General features: G+C 36.6%; 1 protein-coding gene across 4 annotated transcripts in view; it reads left to right on the plus strand.

Annotated features, from left to right (window-relative positions):
- The window catches only part of FBXO34 (F-box protein 34), a 67,914-nt gene that overhangs the window by 31,333 nt on the left and 10,814 nt on the right, over positions 1-25,767 (plus strand). Inside the window, exon 1 of one of the 4 annotated variants that reach the window (XM_010982955.3) lies at positions 19,541-19,696. The exons of the other annotated variants lie outside the window; for them this stretch is intronic. The gene's annotated coding sequence lies outside the window, so the exon portion shown is untranslated. Of the gene's footprint in view, positions 1-19,540; positions 19,697-25,767 lie in introns of those variants that run through there. 4 annotated transcript variants of the gene reach the window in all.

Here is a 25,767-nt window from a genome sequence, read left to right on the forward strand (position 1 = left end):
ACTCCAAAGCCAATACTTTCTGTTCTAAACATATCATTTTCTACTTCAAGTGGTTTATTTCTAGGGTCAGCTTGTCCTTTGGGAGATCTCCTTGGTAGCATGAAATATTTAATGTAGTGAAGAAATCAGAACTTGGTATTTAAGGTATGCCAAGGGACAGGAATAACGTGCCTTTGACTTCTCATGGAGTTGGTTGATAACCAGCCTCACTATTGAAGGTATTGCTATAGTACTTTAATGTGGATTTTTAAATTTGATTTTTACATGAAGGTTATTCCATAGTTGGGTTATTATCTTCATTTTACAGATGATCAAACAGAGGTGCAGATTAAATATGCCTATATGTGAGGTTCAGATTTTTAGAAGAAAACAGTGGTTTACTTTAAAAAGAACTCAGTGATTTGAAATGAAGATACTTCAAGCAGTATCATGTGTTCCTCCTTAGTTCCCTTATCTTTAAAATGAAGAGGTTGAACCAAGTGATCTCTAAATGCCTTCTTATATGTTCCAGAATGATTATGCTTCAGAAGCCTCAGGGGTCCATGAACCTGAGTGAGAAAATGTTAGGTACTTGTTTTCACTAATTAGATACTTGTTTTCCCTCATCTCTAACTGAAATTTACCATTTCCTTCAAAACCACAGCAGGTTAGCAGTCCTTATGATATTGTCATCAATTGGGAGTCTCAACATATTTTTACAATCACACTGCAGTTGTTGTAGATATCTTGAAAATATCATTTATGTTGGTCGTAATTTGGAAATTATGGTAGTTGATAGATTTGCCATTAGAGCTTATTTTGTGTACTAAATAGGAAATAAGTGTATTGAATATTATATGTTTTAAATACTTTGATAACTGTATTCTAATGTAATTGGCTTTCTTCGTGTGTGTATTTTTGCTTTAAAAAATTTTCTGGAGTCTATAGTCTTTGCATACTGCCCGAGGAGTTTATGGCACTAAAAGGGTTACATACTCCTGAGCTATGTATTCTTTGCAGTGACTACAAAATGGCCCAGGTTGATTCTGGTTGATGTGAAAAAACTTGGTGGACACTTTTTTTGGAGAGCTGTTTGTGGATGGGGGAATTATCTCTGTATTACTCTCTCAGGTTTCCAAAATGATGGACCCTGATTATGTGACTTTCCACTAATACTGAGCAAGCTAGATGCAAACAAAATGGTGATGATAGAAGTAAATTTATGATCATCTCTATTTTGGATGTCCTTTTTGCAAGAATTAAGTTTCTAAGTAGTTGTTGCATTTGAGAGATATAGAGAAAGATCTCTCATTTTAGGTTATCTGCTGTTTTCCAAGCCAGGAGAGGACTAGCTTGCCAAGAACAAAAGTTACCCACACAACACATGTGCTGCACAAAATATTTCTGAAACAGAAGATAAGTTGGAAGGCTGTATAACCTTAAAAACTTGAGGGTATTTGCTGCTGAGTTTTTGTGTTGTGTGTGTGGTGATTTTTTTTTTAACCTTTTTTCTTTTGTGCTTGCTTGGCTCTTAGTAATTTACGTATTAATGAGGAAGGAAATAGTAAATTCTTCATATTAGTAAGAATTAGGATTACATACAAAATTCAGTAGCTTAATTGGAACACAAAGACTGCTCCAGTTCTGTCCTGTGGTGAGTCTTTTATTCCATTTGTAACGCATTTATCTTTAGATTGGGTAGGGTGGGATTTGCATTCCCAAAGTTACAATGAGTTTCCAGATTCTTATCAGTCAGCGTTAGGAGTGACTGTTTTTAATAGTGATAATGAGGCTGCTATTCCCAGGAGGAGACTTAGTCACTGGCAGAATTGTCAGAACCCTGAAATAGTTTGGGAAAACTCAGAATGGAAAAAGCAAACTGTTTCAAAAACAAAACATAACAAGAAAGCTGCTTTTTGGCGGAGGGTTAGATGGGGTTGGATGGAGGTGGCAAGAAATGAGATGAACTTTCCTAAGGCTTTGAGCTGTCTAGAAGCCGGAAGAGATTAGTATTATTTACCTAAAGTAGTCTAGTGTGAACATGACTTTTTGAGTGTCCTAAGATTAAGTTGGTTAACAGCCACTAATCTGAAAGTAGGTTCTCTGTGTACATTGGCAAAGTTTAATTCGACTTTGAGAAAAAACGAAACCCTTCTGGTAGCAGCTTGTTTTTGTTGCCAGTTTGAGAAAAATTTAAGTTTTTTTTTTTTTAATGCCAAAGGCATATTTTACTGACATTGGGGTGTGTGAAGAGTGTTCATGATCCTACATTACCATGATCGAGTTTACTAACTAATAATGAAGACAAAATAATCTTTGCCATGATTAGGCAGAATGAAGATGAGAAATGTAGACCATGCCTTAGGTATGTCTGTCCCACCTCAATTCTAAGTACAAAAGGAATCCTTTTTAGATTAGGGTTTCTTCATGGCTGCCTGCCTGCCAACATAACAAGCTGTAAAACCTTGTTTAGTTTTCCTTAAATCCAGAAATGATTCTATACCAAATCCAAACAAATCAAATCGCTCTTAAAGGAGTAAGTGAAAACATGTGTAGCTGCTTTGGCTGGGCTACATCTGTCTGCAGTTTGGCTCAGTTCTCTCTGCTTAAGCAGATTCCCCCTTAAACATCCTATGAGGGCTGTGACCATCATCGTCATTCAATCTGGAGGTTCACAGAGGATGTGACAGTATTTACTTACCTGAACTGTGTTTTGTAAACTGACTGTAATAACTTTACTAGCTCAATAAGATTCAACCTGATAGCTATATAAAGAAAGAATAAAGACAAGTGCCATCCAATTGCGTTAAAATAATGTATTGTACATTGTAATTTATATGTACTGAAAGCTTTTAATTTAGAAAGAACTTGAATTTGTTGCCCCTTAAACATACATTCTAGAGTTTGTTGTGTTTATTCTTTGAATTTTTCACAGGGTTAAGTGGAAAGTCTCTTTATAGTGTTCTGAAAGAATGTAAGCTTGCAGAGGGAAACCCACTGTGAGATAGGGGGTCACAGCCAAACTGCTGTGGTAATCACCTTTTCCTGAGCTGGGCCAGATTAGGTATCCTATGATATAGGAATACCCTTACATAGTAGTTGGAGTTATAGATAATTCTGAATATCAGACAGAAGTAAGATGATTACTAGATTTTTATTATATGAGTAATAAATTGTAGAAAAACTGGAAATACAAAAAATGAAAGGAGAAAAATTTCTTGAGAAAACTTGTAATCTGAAAAAGAAATCCTGAACTAAATCAATCTGAGCTTCTGCTAGTTTTTCTCATATTTTTATTTTTTATTTTTTCTGTCAGAGAGTTAAATGTGCGTAGTTTAAAGATTCAATAGCTCTGTAAGATTTGTTTTGGAAAGCAGCAGTTCTCCTTCCATTTCATCCCTCACTTCTCCCTCCCTAGAAGCAAAAACTAATTTCTCATAGCTAAGTCTTACCTTTGTGTTCTTGTAGGGGATTTTCCTACTACCCTCCTAGGTTCTCCAGCTAGGGCCCTGTAAATTGGACTGACAAAAGACACGCTAATAAGAGAAAAGCATACATATTTATTTAATATAGGTTTTGTGTGACATGGGAACCTTCATAAGGAAATGAAGACCTGAAGATGTGGTTAATCCTGAGCATTTTATACTAGGTTTGAAAGAATAGGGAGTCATGGAAGAATATGAGCTAAGGGTAGTAAACTGGGGAAACTTAACAGGGCCAGTTCCTTTGGATTTCTGTCTCTGTCCTTCCATTTTCACATGTAAGGATGTCCCCTTCCTCCAGGTATAGGGAGAACATTTATTACATGAGGATCTTAGGACCTGCTTCAGGGTGGAAGAGGTCAGAGAATCCTTCTTGCATCTGCCATTACTCAGATTTCTTCAGCTTAAAATATTTAGTATGTCAAGGCACCATATTTGCAGGTAGTGAGTTCTGAACCCTGTCATTCTCAACAGCATTCTTGTATGCTGATTTCTTGATTTCTCAGTTTCAGATATCTCTTGATTTTCCATTATGGAAGATGAGGATTTAGTTTTTTTCCCCACACCCCCAGGTTCCCTTTTTGTTTCCCATCCTGTATAGGTGTTCATAACTTTGCTTAGCTCAGTATTCAGTGTTTACACAGTTAAGGCTGAATGTGCTATTCACAGTTAGGCCATGTAGTAATCTGTGAACATTTTTACTATTCTATACAACTTTTGATTTCCCCTGAAATTTATATTTTTCTTTGTTGTTATTTGCTTTTATATTAGCTTTTTACTAGTATAGTTCAAACTGCAACTTGTCCAGATTTCCTTTCAGGAAATTTGTACACTTTAGGCATTCTATTAACTTCTCATATTCCTGAAGATGTGCTCCCATCTGGACTGGTTGCCCACTGTTTTTATGCACATTTCTTAACCTGGGGCTTACCTTTACTAGCATCTTAGGGTTACTCTTTGCCTCTTTCTATTGGATTTCTTGTTTTCTAGATATCTCATGTCTTCCTGTTTCTTATTTTGTCAGAGTGTATTCTCCAGTAGCTGCCCAAGAAGGAGGTTCATGGGATTTAAACCTTGAATGACTGAAAATGTCTTATTCTGTCCTTATTCTTAAATTGATTGTTTGTCTGGGTATAGAATTCTAACTTGCAGATTTTCCTTTTAAATTTTCAAGGCATGTCTTTATTGTCTTCTGGTTCCCTCCAGGCTTACTGCATTGCTCTTAAAGCCCAAAGCCATTAGGTTCCTGATTAATTTATGCTATCAGTTCTTTTCTCAGTGTTTGAAATTGTACAACAATGCACCTTCGTGTGAGTTTGGTTCCATCTATTGTGCTGAGCACTTGATGAACCCTTTCAATCAGAGAATGATTTTGTTGATGACTTTCTTCCCTCCTTTTCCTTTTTAGCCCCTTTTGAACTCTTGTTATTCAGATATTGGACACCCGGGACTGATCTTCCAGTGTTATTATGCTATTCTATGAGTTTTTCATTTCAGTTATTACATTTTTAATTACCAAGAAGGCATGCTTATGATCATGCTTACTTTCTGACTCTCTTTCTTTCTTTCTGTTTTTTTTTTAGCATACTTTTCTTGTTTCGTGTTTGTAATATTTTCTTTTATGTTTCTGAAAATATTCATGGTATCTTTCTCCCCAGAGTTTTCTTCTGCCTGCATAGTCTGTCAGGGCTAGTTATATAATTTGCAGGGCTGAGTACACAATGAAAATGGGAGATCCCTTGTTCAACATTAATCAATTCCAAGACAGCAAAGCAGAATAGTAAACCTAACATGGAGCTCTTCCAAGTACAGGGCGCTGTGTGACTGCCCAGGTCACAGGCCTATGAAGCTGACCCTGGTCTCTCTTACAACTTGCTTTTTCTGTTTCCATTTCTATCTTTTATACTAGAGATGTCTAACAACTTGGCTTTTTGCTAATATTTAAGAGTGGGATCCTAAGAAGCTGACTGGAAACTCTGAACATGCAAGTGGGACTTACCAGTTTTGGGTTTTGAAGGAGGATGATCTGGCTGATCAAATTTAGTTTGTAAACTTATCATTATCTTTACATTTGTCGTTGTGAACGAATTGCTGGTCAGATTCCCCAGAGAAGTCTCTTCTAATCTCCACTGCTTAGAAGTAAAGGCCTGACTGTCAGCTTTTTGGGAAAGGTATTGATAAAGGGGCCTGGGGTTAGTGGCTAGTACTGGCACATCAGAGACAGTTAAATTTTTAGAAACTTTTCAAGTGAGTTGCTAAATACAACAATTATTAAAGATTATGCAGACTTTATTAAAATCGAATACTAAAACCTCATCACTTCCTGTTTACTTTATTACATCTTGTTATTGTGGATGCTCTTGAGATTGTGTATATTCTATCTATATGATAGGAATACTGTGAATTAATAGGCTACTGTGCGTCTCTTCTGAACTCCACATTCAGTGACATCATTTGGTAGCTTGAAGCAGTTGTGGAGTCAGCAGATATTACAAATAGCTACCCTTGTCTCCCCCGATGCCTCCCTCCCCAACCCCCAGCCAGTTGTTAAATATTAACACACCATAGGCTGGGATCTAGTACATATGTTAACTTAAACTGCCTTCACCTTACCCTGGTGATCCCTAGTCCCTTTAAACCTCTGTTTATTCATAAGCCTCCTTAGATTACCTTCAGCCTTTTGCAAGGGTGAGGGAAGGGCATTTTTCTGCCTGCCTGAGAGTGTGGATCTGTGAATGGCATTTCAAAAAGATTTTCTGTTAATTCTTCTCATTTTATTCCTGCTGAGCCTTTTGGGGGAGTATTCCCTGATGCTTACTTGAGGATTCAGTTTGCTTGTGCCTTTGAGTCCTTTACTTCTTACCCATTTATCTCCCAGCTTTCAAAAATTTGTGGCTGTAATCTATAGTTTTCTTCATCTGTATGGGTTTATATCTTTTCTGGTAGGCTCCAGTCTTTTTTTTTAAATTGAAGTATAGTCTGTTTACACTGTTGTGTCAGTTGGTTCCAGTCTTTTTTATGATTAGTTCTTCTGTAGTTATTTTGGTGTGTTTGTGAGAGGAGGTGAGCTCTAGCTCCTTCTACTCTGCCATCTTGGCCTGCATCCTTATCCAGAAGTCTGGGATCTGATTCTTGGGAAAAAAAAAAAGAAGGTAAACAGACTCAACAATTTAAGGGAATTCTTAGCAGGGTTAGCCAGTCTCCTGTTGGTTTGCAAATCATATATAAATGCAGTCATGAAAAAGTTTTACTTATTCTAGAATATTTTTTATTTCCAGAAAGGAAGAAGTAGCCATCTATAAGTAGGTGTTGAACCAGGTGATCCATTGTTAGTTTTTCTGTTGGATGTGTGGGGACATAAACACATAAAACAGAACAATATCAGGTTACATAGTTTGGTCTTGCAGAGAATTGGAACGATTGAACCTAATTTTCTTAGATTCTGTAGCAATTCCAGTTGCCTGTCAGTGGCGAGATCTGAAGACCTGGTCAGCTCATCCACTCTGCAGCAGGCGTTTATTACTCCATCGTCTAGTGAATCTTGTGACTTTGTCTTCACACTTCACCAAAGAGTATTCAAATTCAGTGTCCTCCTCCCCCTGTTAGATTTGATGTGTTTGGGTTGATTAGTCTCTCCTACCAGACCACCTCATAGTTCACTAAATTCTCCTTGGTCTATTCATTGATGGTTCCTTTTAGATAAGGCCAGAGTAGAAAGGTATATTAGGATACCATTGTAGCAGCTGAGGTGGAAGAAATTGCCTGTAATCTCTGAGAAGGGGAATGTGGGCCTCTCAGGCACTTTTCCTAGATTCCTCTATTGAAGAATGTATATATTTACATATATTTGAAAAAAAGATTTTTGTGGCTTAAGACAGTGACAGTTGTGGCTAAAAGGAATAAATATCTGATAGGCTGTGAAAGGAATAAATATTTGACACTGTGCATGTGAAATTAGATGTCCAGGTGAGCCTTCTTGTTCAAAACTGAAGATGTTAATAATTTCTAAAGTGTATAGCAGTATCCAATTGCTAAATTAAATTTTTCTACTAAAAGGTCTTTTGGCAATTGCTGCTTATTGCCCCATTTCTCAGTCTTAAGTCTTTTCTACTGCCCTCACCATCTTTTGTGTTTTAACTGGAGGGTTTTTTTCCCATCTGTTTATGAGATCCAGGTCAGACTCTTTGTATGTGCTAATGGCAGTTTTAAAATTTTTGTTTGTTTGTCTTTTGGTCATTTGGTTGTTTTTGTTTTTTAAAATCTTTTGTAATTTCTGGTGATCTCCTGTCTGGGAAGAAATGCTTCTCTTTCTCAGGATTGCTAGAGCGGATTAGCCGAAGCTTTTTCCTAAGATTAAACGCTCAGGACCAAAATTCTACAGAATCTGAAAAGATTTTTTTCTGGGTTTTGACATTTATTTGTGTTGAAAAATCTTTCATGAGTATGACTATTAAATCATCTTGAATAACACATTTAACAAATCACCTTACATGAAAACAATAAAATACTATGAAGTTGGGACTGTCTGAGGGTATGTAGGTCCTGTGACTGTCATGCTTGCCGTAAGCTCTTTCTTAGAAACTGACCTTCATTTTCCTTGGCATTGCCCACAGCATGCATTTGAAATAGAAATTCTAAAATGGTTTGGGGAGAATTATGGTGGTGTCATGGCAAGTTTAAGTAAAGCTCATTCAAGCAGTTGACTTTGTCAAGGTGATAGTGATTGCCTGCTTGACCAGCAAACCTCAGAGGAGCTCCTTTCCTCAGTCCTAGATGATAAAGCAGTTAGCCCTAAGGTAGTGGTATATCCAGGAGCTACTGCCACACCCTTCACATTTTTAAAATGCCCTAAGCTAGATGGCAGGGTCAGTTGTTTGCCAAAGTTATCAGCAGATTTTTTTTCCCCTACCTCCCTTTACTTAGTGGATACTTTTTTAAAAAGTGGATTTTAAGGTGAGAAAGTTTAAAAATTAAAAATTATGTGCAGTCGTGGTCTTTAACTTTTGTTAAAACTGGCTTGCTGTTGAAAGAGCAGATGGCTGTGATAAAATGGGAACATGTCAAGTGTAAAAAGAAACCAGTGCATATTAAATCACAATTAAAAATATCTCTAATATGATTCACTAAAATATTGTTCCTTGAGGTTAACTGTTAATATTGTGTCCTCTTCATAGTCATCTTTTGACAAAACCAAGGGATGAAAAAAAAAAAACAAAAACGGACACAGAGAAAATGACCTTGATGGCTTTGAAATTCCTTCAAAGATTTTTGGGACCCGGACTTTCCAAAGTCAGAGAATCTTAAAATAGGACAATTACTTGTAAGAACAAGGCTGATACAGGCTTTGTGCTTTTTCTTTCAAGTGAGTTGTCAAAAATGGGTTATGCTTATCAGTAATATCTGGTCCTCTTGTAATATAAAGAGTATCAGAAGGATATTATCCACAGATGACTTAAAAGTGACAAGGGCTTTATCTATATCCTCACATTCCCTCACTTAAAAAACAAAAAAAATTGTCTTCCCTTCCCTGAAGCCCCTTGCACCAGTGCCCACAGTATTATACACCTTGTATACATGACCTTTGGGTATATACCTAGTGTACATGACTTTTTGCTGAGACAACTTGCAACATTTCTAACTGGTCCCTATGCTTAGCTCAGTGCCAAGCCCCAGCAGGTGTTAAGCATTTGTTGAATAAAGAAATAAATCAATACCTGTTTCCAAACTGGTGCCTCTCATATCCATTTTTTGTGAAGCTGCTTCAGGGATCTGTCAAAAATACTAATCCAACCATGCTAGTTCCCTTTTAAAAATACTTCAGTGGCCCTCAGCTACTTAAAGTTTGCTTCTCAGACTTTTTTCCTTCTAAAATTGTTTTTGATATTATAAAATTAACATATTATGGTCAGAAATTCAAACAACATTGAAAGTAGATGCAAAAAAAGATATGTCCCTAACTCACCTCCTCAAATATCCAATTTGCTGAGCATTTTATATTTTTCTATGTATCTGCAAACTATACATAGTCTCCTCAATTTTGTTTGTTTTACACCAATAGTATTATGCTGAAATTTTGACACTCCACCTTCCCTACTGGCTGGGGAGAACTGTTTCATGTCATGGAAATTAATCTTTTGTGTATTATCACAAATATTATTCTTCCAGTCTTTTGTTTGTTTTTTAGCTTTATGGTGTCTTTTCCCTAAACAGATGTTTAAAATTTATATTTAGTCAGATATGTCAATATTTTTTGTCTTTTGCTTAGGAAAAAGTTACTTACAAGAAAGATTTTAAAATCATTTTCTCATGATTAACATTATTCAATTTTACATTTTACTCAATCTGGCACTTTTAAGTTTTGATGGTGTAGTAGGTATCTACCTTTTCACTCAGATATCCAATTTTCTCAATTTATTCAAATATCTTATTCTCCCCACTTACTATGCATCTTTAATCATTTAGGATGCTATTTTCTTGAATTACTTACCTGTTTTCTGCTCTACTGCCATACTGTTATGGTCACTGTAATTTTAACATATGTTTTGGAGTTTTAATGTTTTTCCCAACTCAAATCTTACTGACAGTTTTCTTCCATTTACTTTTAAAATTTAGTTATGAATCACATACCATAAGATTCACCTTTTTTAAGTATACAGTTCTGCTGTTTAGTATAGTCACAAAGTTGTGCAGCCATCACGTCTATTTCTAGGACATTTTCATCACCCCCAAAAGAAACTCTATACCCATTAGCAGTCATTTCCCATCTCTGCTCTCTCTCCCCTCCATCCCTCCCCACTCCCAACCAGCCCTAGGCAACCACTAATACTTTGTCTCTATAGATTTGCATATTCTGAACATTTTCTACAGTGAAATCATATAATATGTGACCTTTGTATTTGGATTCTTAGCATAATGTTTTCAGGATTCATCCATGTTGTAGTATATGTATCAGTACTTCATTTCTTTTTATAGCTAATTAATGATACATTTTATATATAGACCCCAATTTATTTATCCATTTATCTAGTGATGGAAATCTGGGTTGGCTGTTTTTAATAGTAGAGCCATAAACTAGTGTACAAGTATTTGTTTACCTATTTTTAGTTCTTTTAGGTATATACTGAAGAGTAGAATTGCTGGATCATGTTGTAATTCTGTTTAAAATGTTTTTTGTTTTAATTTTGATCTTTTATCTGGTAAGTTTCTGTACTATTAAACCAAGTAATTTTTAATTTGATTATTTAACTTGAAAGCCCCATAACATGTAGTTTGCAAATAATGACAGATATTTTGTCTCTTCCCTAAATATTTTAATTTTTTTTAATAACATGACAGCTGGCATCTTTGTTTTATTCTTGGTTCTAGGATGGGAATGTTTTCAATAGTTTGCTATTGTGTGTGCTATTTTCAGTAAATTTCTGGTAGATTTCTTTTATTAAGGCAAAATCTTACTCTATACCTAGTTTGCTAAGAACTTTAAAAAATCAAGAATAGGTGCTGAATATTATTTCTTTTCAAGAATTTATCATACGGCATCCCTCTTTTACACTGTGGGTGTTTCAGGAGCACTGGGCTTGCACTACTGTTTGCCTTGGTTGATCCCAGGTTACCTCAATGGGTTTTTCTTCCCATCCAGACCAGTCTGCCAACCAATCTGAGAACTTCTGTTCTGGAAAATCTGTAGTGCCGAGTTCAGTGATGGTGTAGAGCTGTACATGTTAGAATATTGTTCAACATGTTTATTTTCTTCAGTCCTCTTATTCCGTTCATTTTTCTTGAAAACTGAACAATTTAAAATCTTGTTATTCAGGGTTAAGAAACACACTGCTTTACATGTTTATAAATATACTCCATAATTGGTTCTGCAGCTCCTCCTTTGTCATTCCTGATAAAAAACAAAGCTACTGAATGCTTTGAATTTTCAGTGAAGTGCGCAAATTATCTCTGTTCCTAGGCCCTCATCACCATAGTAACAAGGAGCCAACTCATTCTTGAAGATGGGACAGGAGGCTGGTCCATTACTTTTCAGAAGGACTTAAGACAATCCAAATATCTTTTTGTAGATTAGACAGCAGGCCAACTAAATGTGTGTCTAAACATTCTCAGCGTATGCAAAATACAACTGAGATAGTTTGTAGAGGAAGTAAAATCCCCTGAGTTGTGGTCCAGACGGGCTTACTTTCTGCCTGAGGATAATCAAGTAGCTTCCTGTTAAGGCTCATTAACATGACCACCTCATGACCAGTCCACATTGAAGATAACTTTTGTAGAGAAGGTCTGGGGGACCAGAGAATCAAATGAGGCAAAGGTAAGAAAAGTGATTTTTAGATTTGGGCCAAATTGTGTTAGGTGAAGGCCATAGGTACATCTTTGTTTAAATATGTTGCAGTTAGATTTATTTTGGAGTGTCTTGTCTTGGTTCTTGCTAAGGGACAACATTGTTTGGGGCCTAAATCTTAGAGATTTTCCTTGACAGTTGTGTTTAAAACTAAAATTTGGGGAGAGGGTCTGTGGGGAGAAAAAAAAATAGATCATGATTTGAGATTTGCCACCTGAAACATCTACCCTGATTTTTTTCTAATCATTGAGTTTGTGAATAGAATTAAAGAGTTTAGGAAAATCAAAGTATAATTCATGTTGGAATAGCCAAATAATTTTCTGTATGGATATTGATGACTAAAAACCCCATAAATTTAATTATTATCAGAAAAACAGGAGAGTTTGAGATGCAGGATAGAAAAACTCCCAATGATACAAGCTCTATGTGTATTCTGATATTAATTAAAATATCAAAGACCTCCTAAATCAATTGGTATAATTTTTATTCAACAGTATTGGGTGTCTGTAACATACTGTTTGGGGCTTGGTAGATACAGCAGTGAACAAAACTACATCTTCTCCTAGAGCTGTTCAGGCAGACAGAGGAAGATGCATCAACATGGACACATGTCACGAGGGAAAGAGGAAGTGCTGCAAATAATACAGAGAAGGAATAAAGGGAATAGGGAATGCAGGGAGTAGTACTCCTTTATGTGGGTGGTCAAGGAGAGCAGAGACATGGAAGAAGTCAGAATGACACAGATAAATATCTGGGGGAAGAAGCAGAGGGAACAACAGCACAAGTCTAAATGCTCTGAGGTGAGAATGTGCTTTACATTTTTGGTGAAGAGCAAGAAGGCCAGTCTCGTTGGAGCAGAATAAGCAAATGGGAGACAGACAAGTAGGAAAGGAGAAATAGTGGGGGGCATCTTACGTGAAACCATTGATGGGTATGGCATAGAAAACGATATGGTCAAATGTCCCTTTTCCTTATAAGATCACTCTGGCTGCTGAGTTTGAGAGTATGGGGAGCAAGAGTAGAAATGGAAGAGACCACAGGGAGACTAACGCAGGCAAGAAACACTGGTGGCTTAGAACACAGGGTAGTAGCACTGGAGGTGGTGAATGGTAGTTGGATTTTGATTATATTTTGATGGTAGTGGCAATGAGATTTGCTGATATGGTTGTAAGAGGGAAAAGGGGGTCAAGGATGACTCAGGTTTTTGGCTTTTAGCAGTTATAAAAACAGGATTGCTCTTTACTAAAATGGGGACGATTTTGGGAGGGTAGAGGGGACGTTACTGAACTAAACTTGGGTCTGCTTGTCTGTGTGCAGTAAAACCAATCTACTGACATCAGGTTTTGGTGAAGGAAAGTGTAGCCTTTATTATAAGTGAAGGTGCCAATACAAGGAGAAGGGGTGGTTCGTGCTCTAAAATCCCGACCTCCTCAAAGGGTTTCAGCAAAGCATTTTTAAAGGCCAGGTGATGAGGAATGGGAGTTGCAGGCTGAATGATCAGCTGGTGCACAATGCTCTGATTGGTTGATGCTTAGGTAACAGGGTGGTACCACAGGGGTTAACATGATCAGTCCTTAGGCTCCAGTAGGTAAAACTGTAAAACAACTCAGGAATACGCACCAAATATTATTATATGGATATTTCAGAGAGGAGCCAAAAGAGGATATGGGGGAGGGGTCTGCCCTTGGAAGGCTCCATGGGGTCCGGCCCAGTTACAGTGGATTGTGCACAGGGAATCAGGATTTTATTTTGGATATGTTGAGTTTGAGATGCTTGTTACATATCCAAGTGGAGATTTTGAATAGTCAGCTTACGGATCTGGAGTCCTGGAGAGAGGTTTTGGCTGGCCACTTTGCACGACATGTAGGTTGTATTTAGAACCATTAGAGTGGGGGTGAGGCACTTAGGGTACCAGTTCCCAAACTGAGGATTCCTGAGGCATCACAGCAAACCTGGGTTGCTACAGGATATTTTCAGATTTCTAGGAAAACAGTACAGACGGTGCATGTGTTTGACATGCGTTTTAAAAAAGTTTTTAAGTTGAGATGTGTACCTGTGTGTCCTGTACTGCTGGGATCAGTTGTGTGCAGTTTTGTATGTGCACTTGGTGTTTCATCAGTCAGCCCCACATAGCAGAACTGACTGTGCTAAGTTAGAAGTTTCTGGAGGGTGTGGTTGAGAATCTGCCCTGAAAGATAGAGAACCACTACTTGGAGGGCCAGGAAAGGGCTGAGGAAAATTTGTGCAGAATGTCTTTAAAAAGCAGTTTATTTCTAAGATTCTTGCATACTTTGAATTCTTTCTGTAATATATTATCCCATTCTTTAAAAAAACCTTAAAAATGTTTAAAATTAATTTCATGAAATAACATTTGTTGCAAGAAAGAATGGTGAAGTAGGCTCTTTAAAGTGAGTATACTCGATGGGGAGGGTATAGCTGGGTGGAAGGGTGCATGCCTAGCATGCATGAGGTGCTGGGTTCAATCCCCAGTACCTCCATTAAATAAATTAATAAACCTAATTACCACCCCCCTCCCAAATAAAAAAAAAATACAAAGACTAATATACTATTCAATTCTGAGATAAGATGACTCAGAAAATTAGGGAGAGTTGGGTAGTTTTGGATGCACTCAGACATCTTTAGAAGGAATATAATCTAGTAAATGAGCAGTTAGATAGATTTAGAACAGTCAATGGAATTAGTTGAAACTCAGAAGAGTATGAACACCTGGGAAGTTAAAATTCATTTAATTATATCAGTGAAGAAAGTTGTTGGGTCAAAAACTGACTATAACTTGGTTGAATTCTACCTTCGATTTTTCTTTTCTTTGCTTTTTTTCATGTGTAACCCAAACCTTCTGGTTTAATACTTTTGGTATCACGAAGAGGGGACAGTGTGAGTGGAGGACTCAGGTATTCCAGTTTCTGAAGTTGGAATTTTGATCCCCATTATGACTTAAGAAATGACACAAATTTATAGTATATGAACTAGCCTTGGAACCCTTGTCAACTCAGAATGCAATGATAAAAGTGGATTTCTGGTCCTGCATCAGTATGTGAAGTCATGACTAGGTGGTCATCTCGTGCGTGATTCCTTTATGATACTCAGGGTTTATAATTCTAACAGGAAGGAGGTGTCCTATTCAGGAAACCAAATAAATATCACATGTTTTTTGAGTATGAAATAAAAGGATTCCATGATGTTTAACCAAGTTTTATGTGTCTTGATACTTCTGAATCATTCTATTTCTAATTTTGTATTGAGTATTGTTTCGAAGAGTCACTGAATTTTCTTTGTTTCTGGGATTTGTGGGATGTGGTTAGAAATGTGATTGCAGGATAAAATTAAAATACCTGTATAACTTTTCTTAAAGAGGCATTTTGGTATTAAAGTCCTTTTTTAAGACCAAAAATAAAATATGCCTGATAAAATATGCCTGTTTTTTAATGTGTATGTATATATATTTTTTTTTAATTGAAGTATAGTCAGTGTACAATGTTGTGTCAATTTCTGGTATATAGCATAATGCTTCAGTCATATATGAACATACATATATTCCTTTTCATATTCTTTTTCACCATAAGTTACTACAAGATACTGAATATAGTTCCCTGTACTATACAGTATAAACTTATTGTTTATCTATTTTATATATATATTAGTATCTCCAAATCTTGAACTCCCAATCTATTTCTTCCCATCTGCTTCCCCTCCCCGGTAACCATAGGTTTATTTTCTGTGTCTGTGAGTCTATTTCTGTTTTGTATATAAGTTCATTTTTTTTTTTGAGTCCACATATAAATGATATAATATGGTATTTTTCTTTCTCTTTCTGGCTTACTTCACTTAGAATGACATTCTCCAGGTCCATCCATGTTGCTGCAAATGACATTATTTTATTATTTTTCATAGCTGAGTAGTATTCAAATTTTTAAGGAGATTTTCTCTTAGCCTCTTGAGCCTTCTCATTTCTTCTATTCCTAGTTCCATGCTAGGAAAAATGTTAATTTCAGTGCTGTTTTTCTTTACCTTATGGCTTTGTTTTCATGTTAAGTTTAAAGATCATTTTTTCCTGTTTGATTTGCCTGTCTTTTGTTTCTTTAACTACTTATGATCCTCCCTCACCTTCCCCATCTTCCCATATAAAAGCGTGTGAAATACACTTATCTGTAGTTTTGATTTGTGTTTTCTGTAATAATGTAAGAAGTTTAGAGCTGAGTGGCATCAGATAGCCATGATGTCACTTTCTTCCTTCCATCCAAATTAGTTTTAATATTGAAAACTTAGGAAATATTATTTGCTTATACTAACAGTGAGTGACCTACAGAATATTCTACCTTTTCTTGTATTATCTCAGCCTCTCTTTTAAGTTGTGTGTGTGTGTCCATAAATATTCTTCTAAAGTTAGTTTCAGATCTGGAGTATTTAAGTAATGGTTTGAACGCACCCCAGGATCAGATTCATTTCCAAAAAGATCTGTTTGTGCCGTTTTGTTTCCGTGTGTTGTTCTGATGTTCTCATCTCATTTCTGGATTTGTTATGTAAGTGGGCACTCATATTCTTTCTAATGGGCTTTTATTTATTAAATTTGTTGCTTCATGATACAGTGACTGTAATATAACTTTCTGAAATCTTATGCCTAAATATATCCTTTGTGTATATGACACATACACTCCTTGCTTCCTTTTCCTTCCATAGATACCTCTGATGTACCATCTGCTTTATTAGTCTGTCTCCCAACTAGAACATAGGTTTAATGAGAATGAGGATTTTTGCATTTGCTTGCTGCTGTATCCCCAATCCCTGGGAGAGTTCCTGGTATATTGTAGATGCTCAGTAATAGTGAGTTAATGAAAGATCTGTTCAGTAACTTAGTTCCCAAACTATGAGATTTGAATAGAAAGAAAAATGATTGCTTGAATGTTCAAATTAGAGACTAGAAATTGTTTTAAACCTGTGATGTAAAATGGAAGAAACTTGAGCAAGGTTTAGGATGGGTGAAAATTCCCAGTTAAGGGGTCCAATCTCTTTAGGCCCCACAAGACAGTCGCAGCTTGAGTGCAGCACTAGTGTTGCAGATCTGCATGAGGGTGGGCCTGCCTTTTTTGGTAGTTTTAATCAAATCTCTAATACAAGTGATATACACTTACATTATAATATCTTAATAGTTTTTCTTGTGTCTCATCCTCTCTTTCACTGAGTAACTTCTAGTCTTGGAGCAGTATTTTGTAAATTTGAGGAACATTATGAATCCTATCCAAAGGAAGAAATTTATTGAGGCCCTTCAATATGAATAGACTTAAATTTTTTTTTACATTACATTATAATGTAGTTAAATACATATGAACAAAACCAGTAAATCTTGTACGCTTTTAGATCTTATGCAACTATAAAGAGAAAATAAATACGTAATATGAACAGTACTTCAATGATTTTGATGTTTGAATAAAGTTTGAAAAACTAAATTGATGCATGCAATATAAACTGTGCTGGCATGCAGTCTGCAGACTATTTTGTGTTTGTCATGTTTTAAAGATGCTGTGATAACTCACGCTCTCTACTTTTTCTCCATTTGAACTGGTGCTGAAACCTTTGTTCACACATTGGCTTTCATTTTGCCCAAATTAAGTTTGGGTTTCAAGCACATTGGAGCATATCTGTAGGTATTAAGCCATTAGTTTCCAAGTGAATTCAGGGCCTGGAGAATATCCTATGTGGTTACCCTTTGGTGTTTAATATTTTTTTGACCTATAGATTCCACTCACAGTAGAAATAAGAACTATAGTGAATGTTACTCTCCTTGAGGGTGCTGTTATGTGCAAGACTGAATGGATTGATTTAAAGGGTCTATTTATGTGTGAACTTAGGTCTAGCTCTGTACCTCTCCAGAAGATCCCAGCTAATCCAGGTTAGCTTCTGGTTTGCCTCTCGGTAATTTTTAGTTCTTTGCTAATCACTGTAGAAGATTTTTTTGGATTCAAAGGTCTTTGTTGGGTTGTCTTTTACTTTGCTGTCTAAAGCTGGAAGGGAAATGTTTAATATAAAACGGGACTGAGTGTCAGTTCCTGAAGTTAAGACATATCACAGAATGTTTTCATAAGGAGAACTTGGTGTACCTCTTTACCTATTTAAATATTTTATAACTTAAAATGTGGTTTAAATTTTACATTTACATTTACATTTTTAGTGTATCAGAAAATGTTGACCTCTGAAGTAATGTCTGCAACACTACTGTGGTCTTGAGCAAGTTTCAGTATCTGAGCTTTTATCTCCTTCTTGGCACAGTGGTTGCATACTGTAGGCTACAAAACTGTTGAGGAATATTAAGTTTGTGGTGGCTTGAGGACCACAAGGGGATATGTATGCAGAGATTGAGAAGAAAGAAGAAGCAGCTGGTTCAAAGGCCCCAAGATGCAAATGAGCTGAGGAACAGAAAGGGGGCCAGTGAGATGTTGTGAAAGTGCTTTGTAGATACAGAACATTCCTTACAGCTCAGGTACCCTTAGTTTAGGGAAGATGTTTTCTTTTTCCAGTGGGCTATGGTTTGTTAGCTCCAGGGCTACTTTGCCTAGGAAGTGCGATCCTTCTTTGAGGATGGAAAGGAGGAGTTGGACCCAGCAGTTTATGAATTATGTTACTATTACTTATTTGTACTGATAGTCTTTTTCTATAAGATTGGGCAGTAGGACAGAGAGGCATAGGCTTATTACTAGAAATTTTGGATGAGGGAGTTTTGCGTCATTTCTAACTCCCACCATGTTTGGCTTTGCTGTTTGGTATGTATAGTTCGGCATCTATTAACCCAGCCCTGAAATCTGATCTTGGGTATCAGTTTTTCCTTTGTGGTTTGGTTTGTTAATTGAAGTACTGGGTTCTGGGTGTGAACTATGCGTATTCAGAATTAATTTAGAACCAGGGAAGTTAGGGTTTTCTATTGAAGTAATTAATAAAGCCTATACATGTAAATAACTTATACAGAAATAATCAAAGCATGATAATAGGACAATAGTTTGTTTTTATATCCCTTAAAGATGAAGTTTTACAAAATTTCTGGGTATCCTCTTCCTTTCTAGTTTGGGTGTGTAGGAGTCTTTATCAGAAATTTTGTTAGTGCTGATGTTGGTTTGGCTTTTTAAAAATGTGTAAACATGACCCTAGACAGCTAAGTTTAATATGGTAAAGAATCATGGGGAGACTTTATAGTGTTTCTTGTTGGGACTTAGTGTCTGTGTATTTTAGTATTTAAAGGATGTGGTTTGGGGCTTGAAAATGAGAGCGAGGTTGCCTAACTGAATACCTGAATACCTGCATGTCTAGATTATTCTGTCCTGGAGATTACTAGTAACATAAAAGTTGTTTTCTTTTAGCTAAAGTGTTATTATTAAGTTAAATAGCTTTATTGTGGAAGTGTGTGTTTGTGCATGGCTAGTGAGTAGGATTTTCTTTAAAATCTGATACTGCACAGGAATGTTTTAGGTAACTAGAGTTACTTAGTGTGGGGGAAAAGCTGCTGCTCAAGCTTAACTACTTTTTGCTTTAGAGAAAAGTAACCAAGATTAAAAGTTACTATGGCCTGGGGATCCTCTGTGTCTCCACCTCATGCACCTCATCTCTGAGAGAGCAGGGTGCTAGATCAGGAAATGATGGGTGGAGTTGCTTAATTGCATCAACTTCCTGGGCTGCTTAAGCATTGTTAGCCAGACACTAGTGTTATTTAAGAGATTCTTGCTGATTGGTTTCTTTTAAGTCCTTAGGTTTGACATTGATTCATGCTTAATGAACGTTTGCCATGGGCTAGGCACTTTGCTGCATGCTCTATGAGAGATACAGAAAGGAGTAAGATTACTCATACCTTTCAGGAGCTTACAGTAGGGAGATGAAGACAAGATAGACCATGGTAAGTATCCCAAGGGAGGCACTCAAACTAGGCTTATAGTACCATTGATGAGTGGGGATGGGGCTGTAGATGAGACTTGGGCAGGGAGGGGACCAGTTGAGGGATTGGTTTTAGTAGCTCCTGTGGGTAAAGAGTAATAAAGATATTGATAGGTAGGGAAGAAAAGTCAAATGGCCACTGTGATGTAAAGGGCAAAGTAGAAGGTACTAAAGCAAGAGCTATTAATCAGATGCCCTGAGATTTCCCCAAAATTCTGTGCCAAGTTGTTTATGTATGTAACCTGGTTTTTTTCTGGGGCAGAGAACTCACACCTTTTCTAAGATTCTGAAAAGGATCCAGGGTCCAAAAAAGATTTTGAGAACCTTTATCAACTTTAGACAACTGAGAGGGTACCCAGATTGATGAAGATTGGGAGATTAGGATGCTGTTGTAGAATAGTTCCTGGCATTTGCTTTTCATGGAGCTCCTCTGGTGTGTAAAGTATTCTTGCTTGATCCTATGGGGGATTTGTAAAATATCAGACAGGGGTCTGCCCTTAAGGAGCTGATGGTATGTAATGCTTTCCTTTGGCTTTTTGTTCAGCTTGGATCTTTGTATGTCCTGTTGTCTTTGGGTCTTTGACCATTTCCTGGGCAAAGAGAAACATTTCTGTTAAAATGAACTTAAAGTGACTTTGGTCCATGACTTTTATTTTTCCTTTAAAAGAATGGAGAACCACTGGAATTTGAGGGTTGAATGATAGGCATGTATATGCTACTTTTCCCCTTCCTTCTCATATACTATATCCAGAATAGGCACATCCAAGAGACAGAAAGTATATATGTGGTTGCCTAGGGCTAGAGAAGTTGGGGACAAATCAGGAGTGACTGCTAATGGGCACAGGGTTTCTTTCTGGGATTATAAAAGTGTTCTAAAATTGTAGTAATGGTTGCACAACTCTGAAGGTACTAAAAGCCATTGAATTGTGCTCTTTAAATGGGTGAGTTGTATGGCATGTGAGTTATGACTCAATAAAGATGTCATTAAAAAAATATAGGTGGTAGGGTGGGGGGAAGTGGGAAGTATTAAAAAAATAAATATACTGTGCTTGTAATTAGAAACTGCTGTACAGCTGCTTTAGTGAATTCTGGACAAATCATTTGACTCTTCTGTTAATTGTTATGTAAATGTGTGTGTGTGTACCCACACACGGCCTCATTTAAAATACTATGAAGCATTTTCAAAAAATGACCTAGCACTTAGTAGTATTTATTACACTTTAATTGCTCAGCTTCACATTTGTGAAATGGGAATTAATAATAACAACAACAACAATAATAATAATAAGAATAATTCTGTGTATCTCATAGAGTTGTCCTAAAGGTGAAATTAAATAATACATATACATATGTAATCAAGCTCTTTAGAATAGTGTACAGATTAAGTGCTCAATGAATATCAATGGCTACATTATTATTAATAATATTAATATTTTAATGTTAATTCTGTCATTTCCACCTTCCCAGTGGGTGAGTGTGAGGGGGTGACTATTGTTATAAAAGGATTTATAAGAAGGTATCTTTAAATAGCAAAATTTCCTGTGTGTTTATTTAAATATTTTTATTTATCTTTAAAGTTGTGAAAGTTAAGTGCCCTTACACAGGGCAAACTCAGGTATTAAGCCATTCATTTAGGTTACAGAATGAGAAATTGAAAGCCGGATCTGTTTAATTAAAAAAATGGATTGATTGGTCTTGACTACCATTGTCTTCCAGATCTTTTTAATTTGATTGTGTGTTTGTCTCCCTTTTCTTATCTTTTTTGTTGCTTTCTGGGTTTATTTCCTGTTCAGTTTTCAGTAGAGGGTGTGGAGTAGGGCAAGAACGTTGGTTGGTGCCCCTTGACTGAACCAGGAAGGAGTGATGCATCAGACAGCCTGGGGCTTAGTGGGGAGGGACTTAAAATGAGCCCTGCAGAGCTGCCCTGCCCAGAGAACCTGTGAATTCCTCAGTTTTCTCACTCCAAATGGTATGCAGTTCCAACTGTGTGTGCATAATGAACATTTCTGGGTTCATTCATCCATTGTTTCCAAATGCGTCCAATTTTTATTTCTCCTTTTTAAAAACCAGTAATTATGGGAAAATTTAGTTATGTAGAAAAATGAAGAAGTAATAAAATGATAAATCCCCACTTTGCCATTTCCCAGCTTCAAAAGTTTATCATCTCAGTGGCCAGTCTTGCTTGATATATTCTAGGAACCACGTCTCCCCCAAAATGTTTTGAAGGAAATCTTGGACATTGTTATCATATCAGCTAAAAGTATTATAGGATCTATATCCAAGAGATGACAACTTAAAAATACATACATACATACATACATACATACATACATACATACATACATACACATATTTTAATTTTTATGGTATGTCTGACTCAAGATCTACATATTAGATTGATTAGTTTGTTAAGTATCTTAATTTACCTCTCTCTCTCCCTCCCTCCCTCCCTCTCTCTCTCCTTTCTCCACCCTTTTACCCCCTCCCCTTATCCCATCTTGGAATTTGCTTGAAGAAATCACTTACTCTGTTCTTCAGTTTCCCCACAATCTAGGTTTTGATATTTATTATTCTTCAGATTTTTAGCACATTTCTCAATCTCCTGTATTTTATGTAGGTTGATAGCTGGCTCTAAAGCATTGACCAGATTAGAATCAATTTTTTATAAGTTTTTTTCCCCCATCAAGAGCATGTAACGTCTAGTTGTGTTTCAGTTTGTGATGTTAGCAGCTACTGATGATCAGTGCTTACTTAGATCCATTAATTCAGTAAAATTTGGAAAATAGTGATATCTATTTCTATCATTCTTTCTATTTATTTTGAATCAAAACTGTCAGGAAATAATCATTTTATTTAAGGCATTTAATGGCTTTAAGTATATTTTATTTTGAATATTCTCTCTGACTTTGTTGCGATGATTGAAATGTAGTACATGATTTGTGTTGAGATGTGCAGTATGCAATTTGGGTAGCTGATTACTTTAGAGACTTCGTATCCTCACAGTTCATCTAGTTAGGAAATTTGTCTTGGAGTGCTTCCTGGTGGTTATTTCCCAACTCGAAATAATTATTAGGGGTAAATATGCTTCTAATTAGTGTATACTTCCCTGCTTGTATAGTATTATTAATTGCTATTTTAAAGGCTTACCTGCTTATGTAAGTTATTATTTCTTTTAATAAGCTTATGCACTTAAATTTTCTAAAAATCATTCCTAGGCTTGATTTGGAATGAGGAGCGGTAAAGTCTAAATTGTGTCTGCTTAGTATAGTCCCGTGGGCCCTGAGGAGCTTCAGGGATGTGTGGTTTGTAAATCTCCAAAGCAGTAATGCCAAACTGTAGATAAGTGCCCTTTACTCAGGAGGGGCCAATTTGCTTTCATCAGAATTTCAAAGGACTAAGACTGCAAAAAGATTAATAACCACTGTATTCTGTATAAATGAGATTTTAATTAATAAGAATACTAACACTTTCCCCCTCCAGAGATAATTTGTAAAAAGTTAGAAAATTCTTGTCATTTTTTTCTTGTTGTTTTTCTTTTATGTCTTCTTGAAACATCGAACTTTAACCTGTGAGTTCTTACATTAGCCCCGTTGTTATGGGCTGAATTGTGCCCCTCTCCCACCTTCATATTTTGAAATCTAACCCTCGCCTCACCCCCCAGTACCTCCCTCAGTACCTCTTAATGTGACAAAATTTGGAGAGGGGGCTTTTAAAGAGATACTTAAGATAAAATGAGGTAGATAGGGAGGCCCTAATCTAACTGGTGCCCTTAGAAGACGAGGAAATTGGAACACAAAAGAGACACCAAGGGCATGTGTACACAGTGAAACATCCATGTGAGGACATAGGGAGAAAGTGGCCATTTGCAAGCCATGATCTTGGACTCCTCGCCTCCAGGACTGTGAGGAGTAACTGTTCTGTTGTTTAAGCCGCCCAGTCTGTGGTATTTCGTATGGTAGCCCTAGTGAGTGACAGCATAAAGTATAGCAAGGCCACTATTTCTCTTTGCCTCAGTGGTTTTTTGGGGAACTGAAGTGTCGTATATAGCTTCACATCAGCTAGTTTCTGAAAGAGATGGTAGAACCTACAAAATCTAGATAGAACATATTAATTCCTATTATTGGTCTTATTTTTTATTGATTTGTTTTATTGTTTCACAGTTTCCCATTTGTCTGTGGTTATATTTATAAGTCTCTTTTGTTCTCTAGCAGTTTTCATTTTATGGAACTAATTTTTGTAAATAAGTCTATTTTAAATCAATACCAGAACAGTATCTGTGTGTATTCTGTGTGTGCTGTATAGTCATTCCAGCCCAGCCTTATTCGCGAGTAATGTCATCTTTCCTTAAGCCTCTGTTCCAGGCTGCTATACTTATATTCAATTTTTGAAGTATCTCTTTGCCAAAAATAAAATTTAAATATTTCTAATGATGCCTGCTTCTGTTGCTAACTTGTTCAGTACATTGGAAACTTAGATTTGGAAATGAATGAAAGGCCAAGGAATCAATTTTTGTGCCTCACATTTGCCATGAGGGCAGGAATTCCATCAGTTTTGTTTAGGCTGAAGCCCTATGGTCTAGCACAACACCTGACTTCAAGAGAAGTTAAATATTTTATAAATGAATAGATTAATTTTAAGTAAGGTAAGTATCAAACTCAAGATATCCAAAATTGAACCCATAGCTCAAATTCTGCTTCCTTTCACAGTTAAACTTGTCAGTCTTCATGCATGACATTTAGAATAAGCTTGCTAAGAAGTTCCCATGCCATCCACGTGGTACTCGTCTGCTCCCTTCCTCACCGCACAATGTGGTAGGTAGGAGCTAGCCTTTGGAGCCTGTGTGCATGTTCAGGCTCCTTGATGTTCTAGTTGTGTGTTCTTGGCAAGTTCCTTAACTTTCCTCTGCTTTTGTTTCTTTATCAACAATTGGTGATAATAAGAGTATACAATTCTTATGTTTTTTAGGTGGTGATTATGAGCTTAGAACAATGCCTGGCACACAGTAAACATTTTAGAGCTGTTAGAGCTATTATTATCCCAGAGTGAGAACAGATTGTTCTAGTTTCACTTGTTTGTATCTTTTATCTCTAGTTCTACACTGGTTTCTTTCCCTAGGCATAAAAACAATGCCCAGAGTTTACCCTGAAATTGTTCTGTATACCTTGTTGTAAACCATTACCTTTCTTCCTATTTGGCTTTAGAAGTTCCAGGTTTAGTTACATTCTACAGAGTGGGATTGGCTACAGAGTTAAAGATGAAGACAGACCTACTGTGTACTCAAGGATTAGTTTTATATGAGAAGTCTTATACAAGTAAATAAAACCCAGTATGTGATTTTTGTCCAATTACATGACAGTTTGAGCTCCTTAGTGCCTAATGTTTGGTTTTCTGTAGTGTAGATTTCTCACATTTACTCCTGGGAAATACTCATTTTTAACTTCAATATTTAGACTGGCTTTGCTAAGCTCTAAAAACAACTCCAAAGCAACAACTTTTTCAGATTTCTGTTGAACATAAACTTCATTTCTTTACGAGTGGTAATTCTTAACAAAGGGAACCTTAACCACTGAGTGCAGACTGCTACTTTAGTCTTGGTTCAACAGATTCCAGAGGAATGTAGTAGAATGGAGAGTAGTTACTAAGCAGCTGGGCACAGTCAAGACTGTAATTTAGGATTTATTTCTTTGATAAACACCGTGGTTCTATTTCTGAAGTAATCTCCCACCTCTTCCACTCCTGCCCAGGATTGCTGACAAAAATCTTAACTTGCCAGCTCATTTGTCTGCATTGATAATGCAAATAAATTATTTTGTTTGGTGCTTTAATATTTGTTACCTTGAATTTTTACTTTTTTACCTTTTTTTTCCTTCCTGAGGGACAAGCCATTTTAAAATTTAGTTGTCTCTAATGGTGTGAATGGGCCAGCTTGTGCCCAGTGGGCTGTGTTAGGTGCTTGGCTAAGATCGAGGCCCAACCCGGTGGTGTGAGTACATTGGCAGACAGCACGGTGTGGGGTTGCGTTTACATCCTAGA

This window comes from Camelus dromedarius, chromosome 5, assembly GCF_036321535.1.
Source record: "Camelus dromedarius isolate mCamDro1 chromosome 5, mCamDro1.pat, whole genome shotgun sequence".
NCBI classification, from domain to species: Eukaryota; Metazoa; Chordata; class Mammalia; order Artiodactyla; family Camelidae; genus Camelus; species Camelus dromedarius.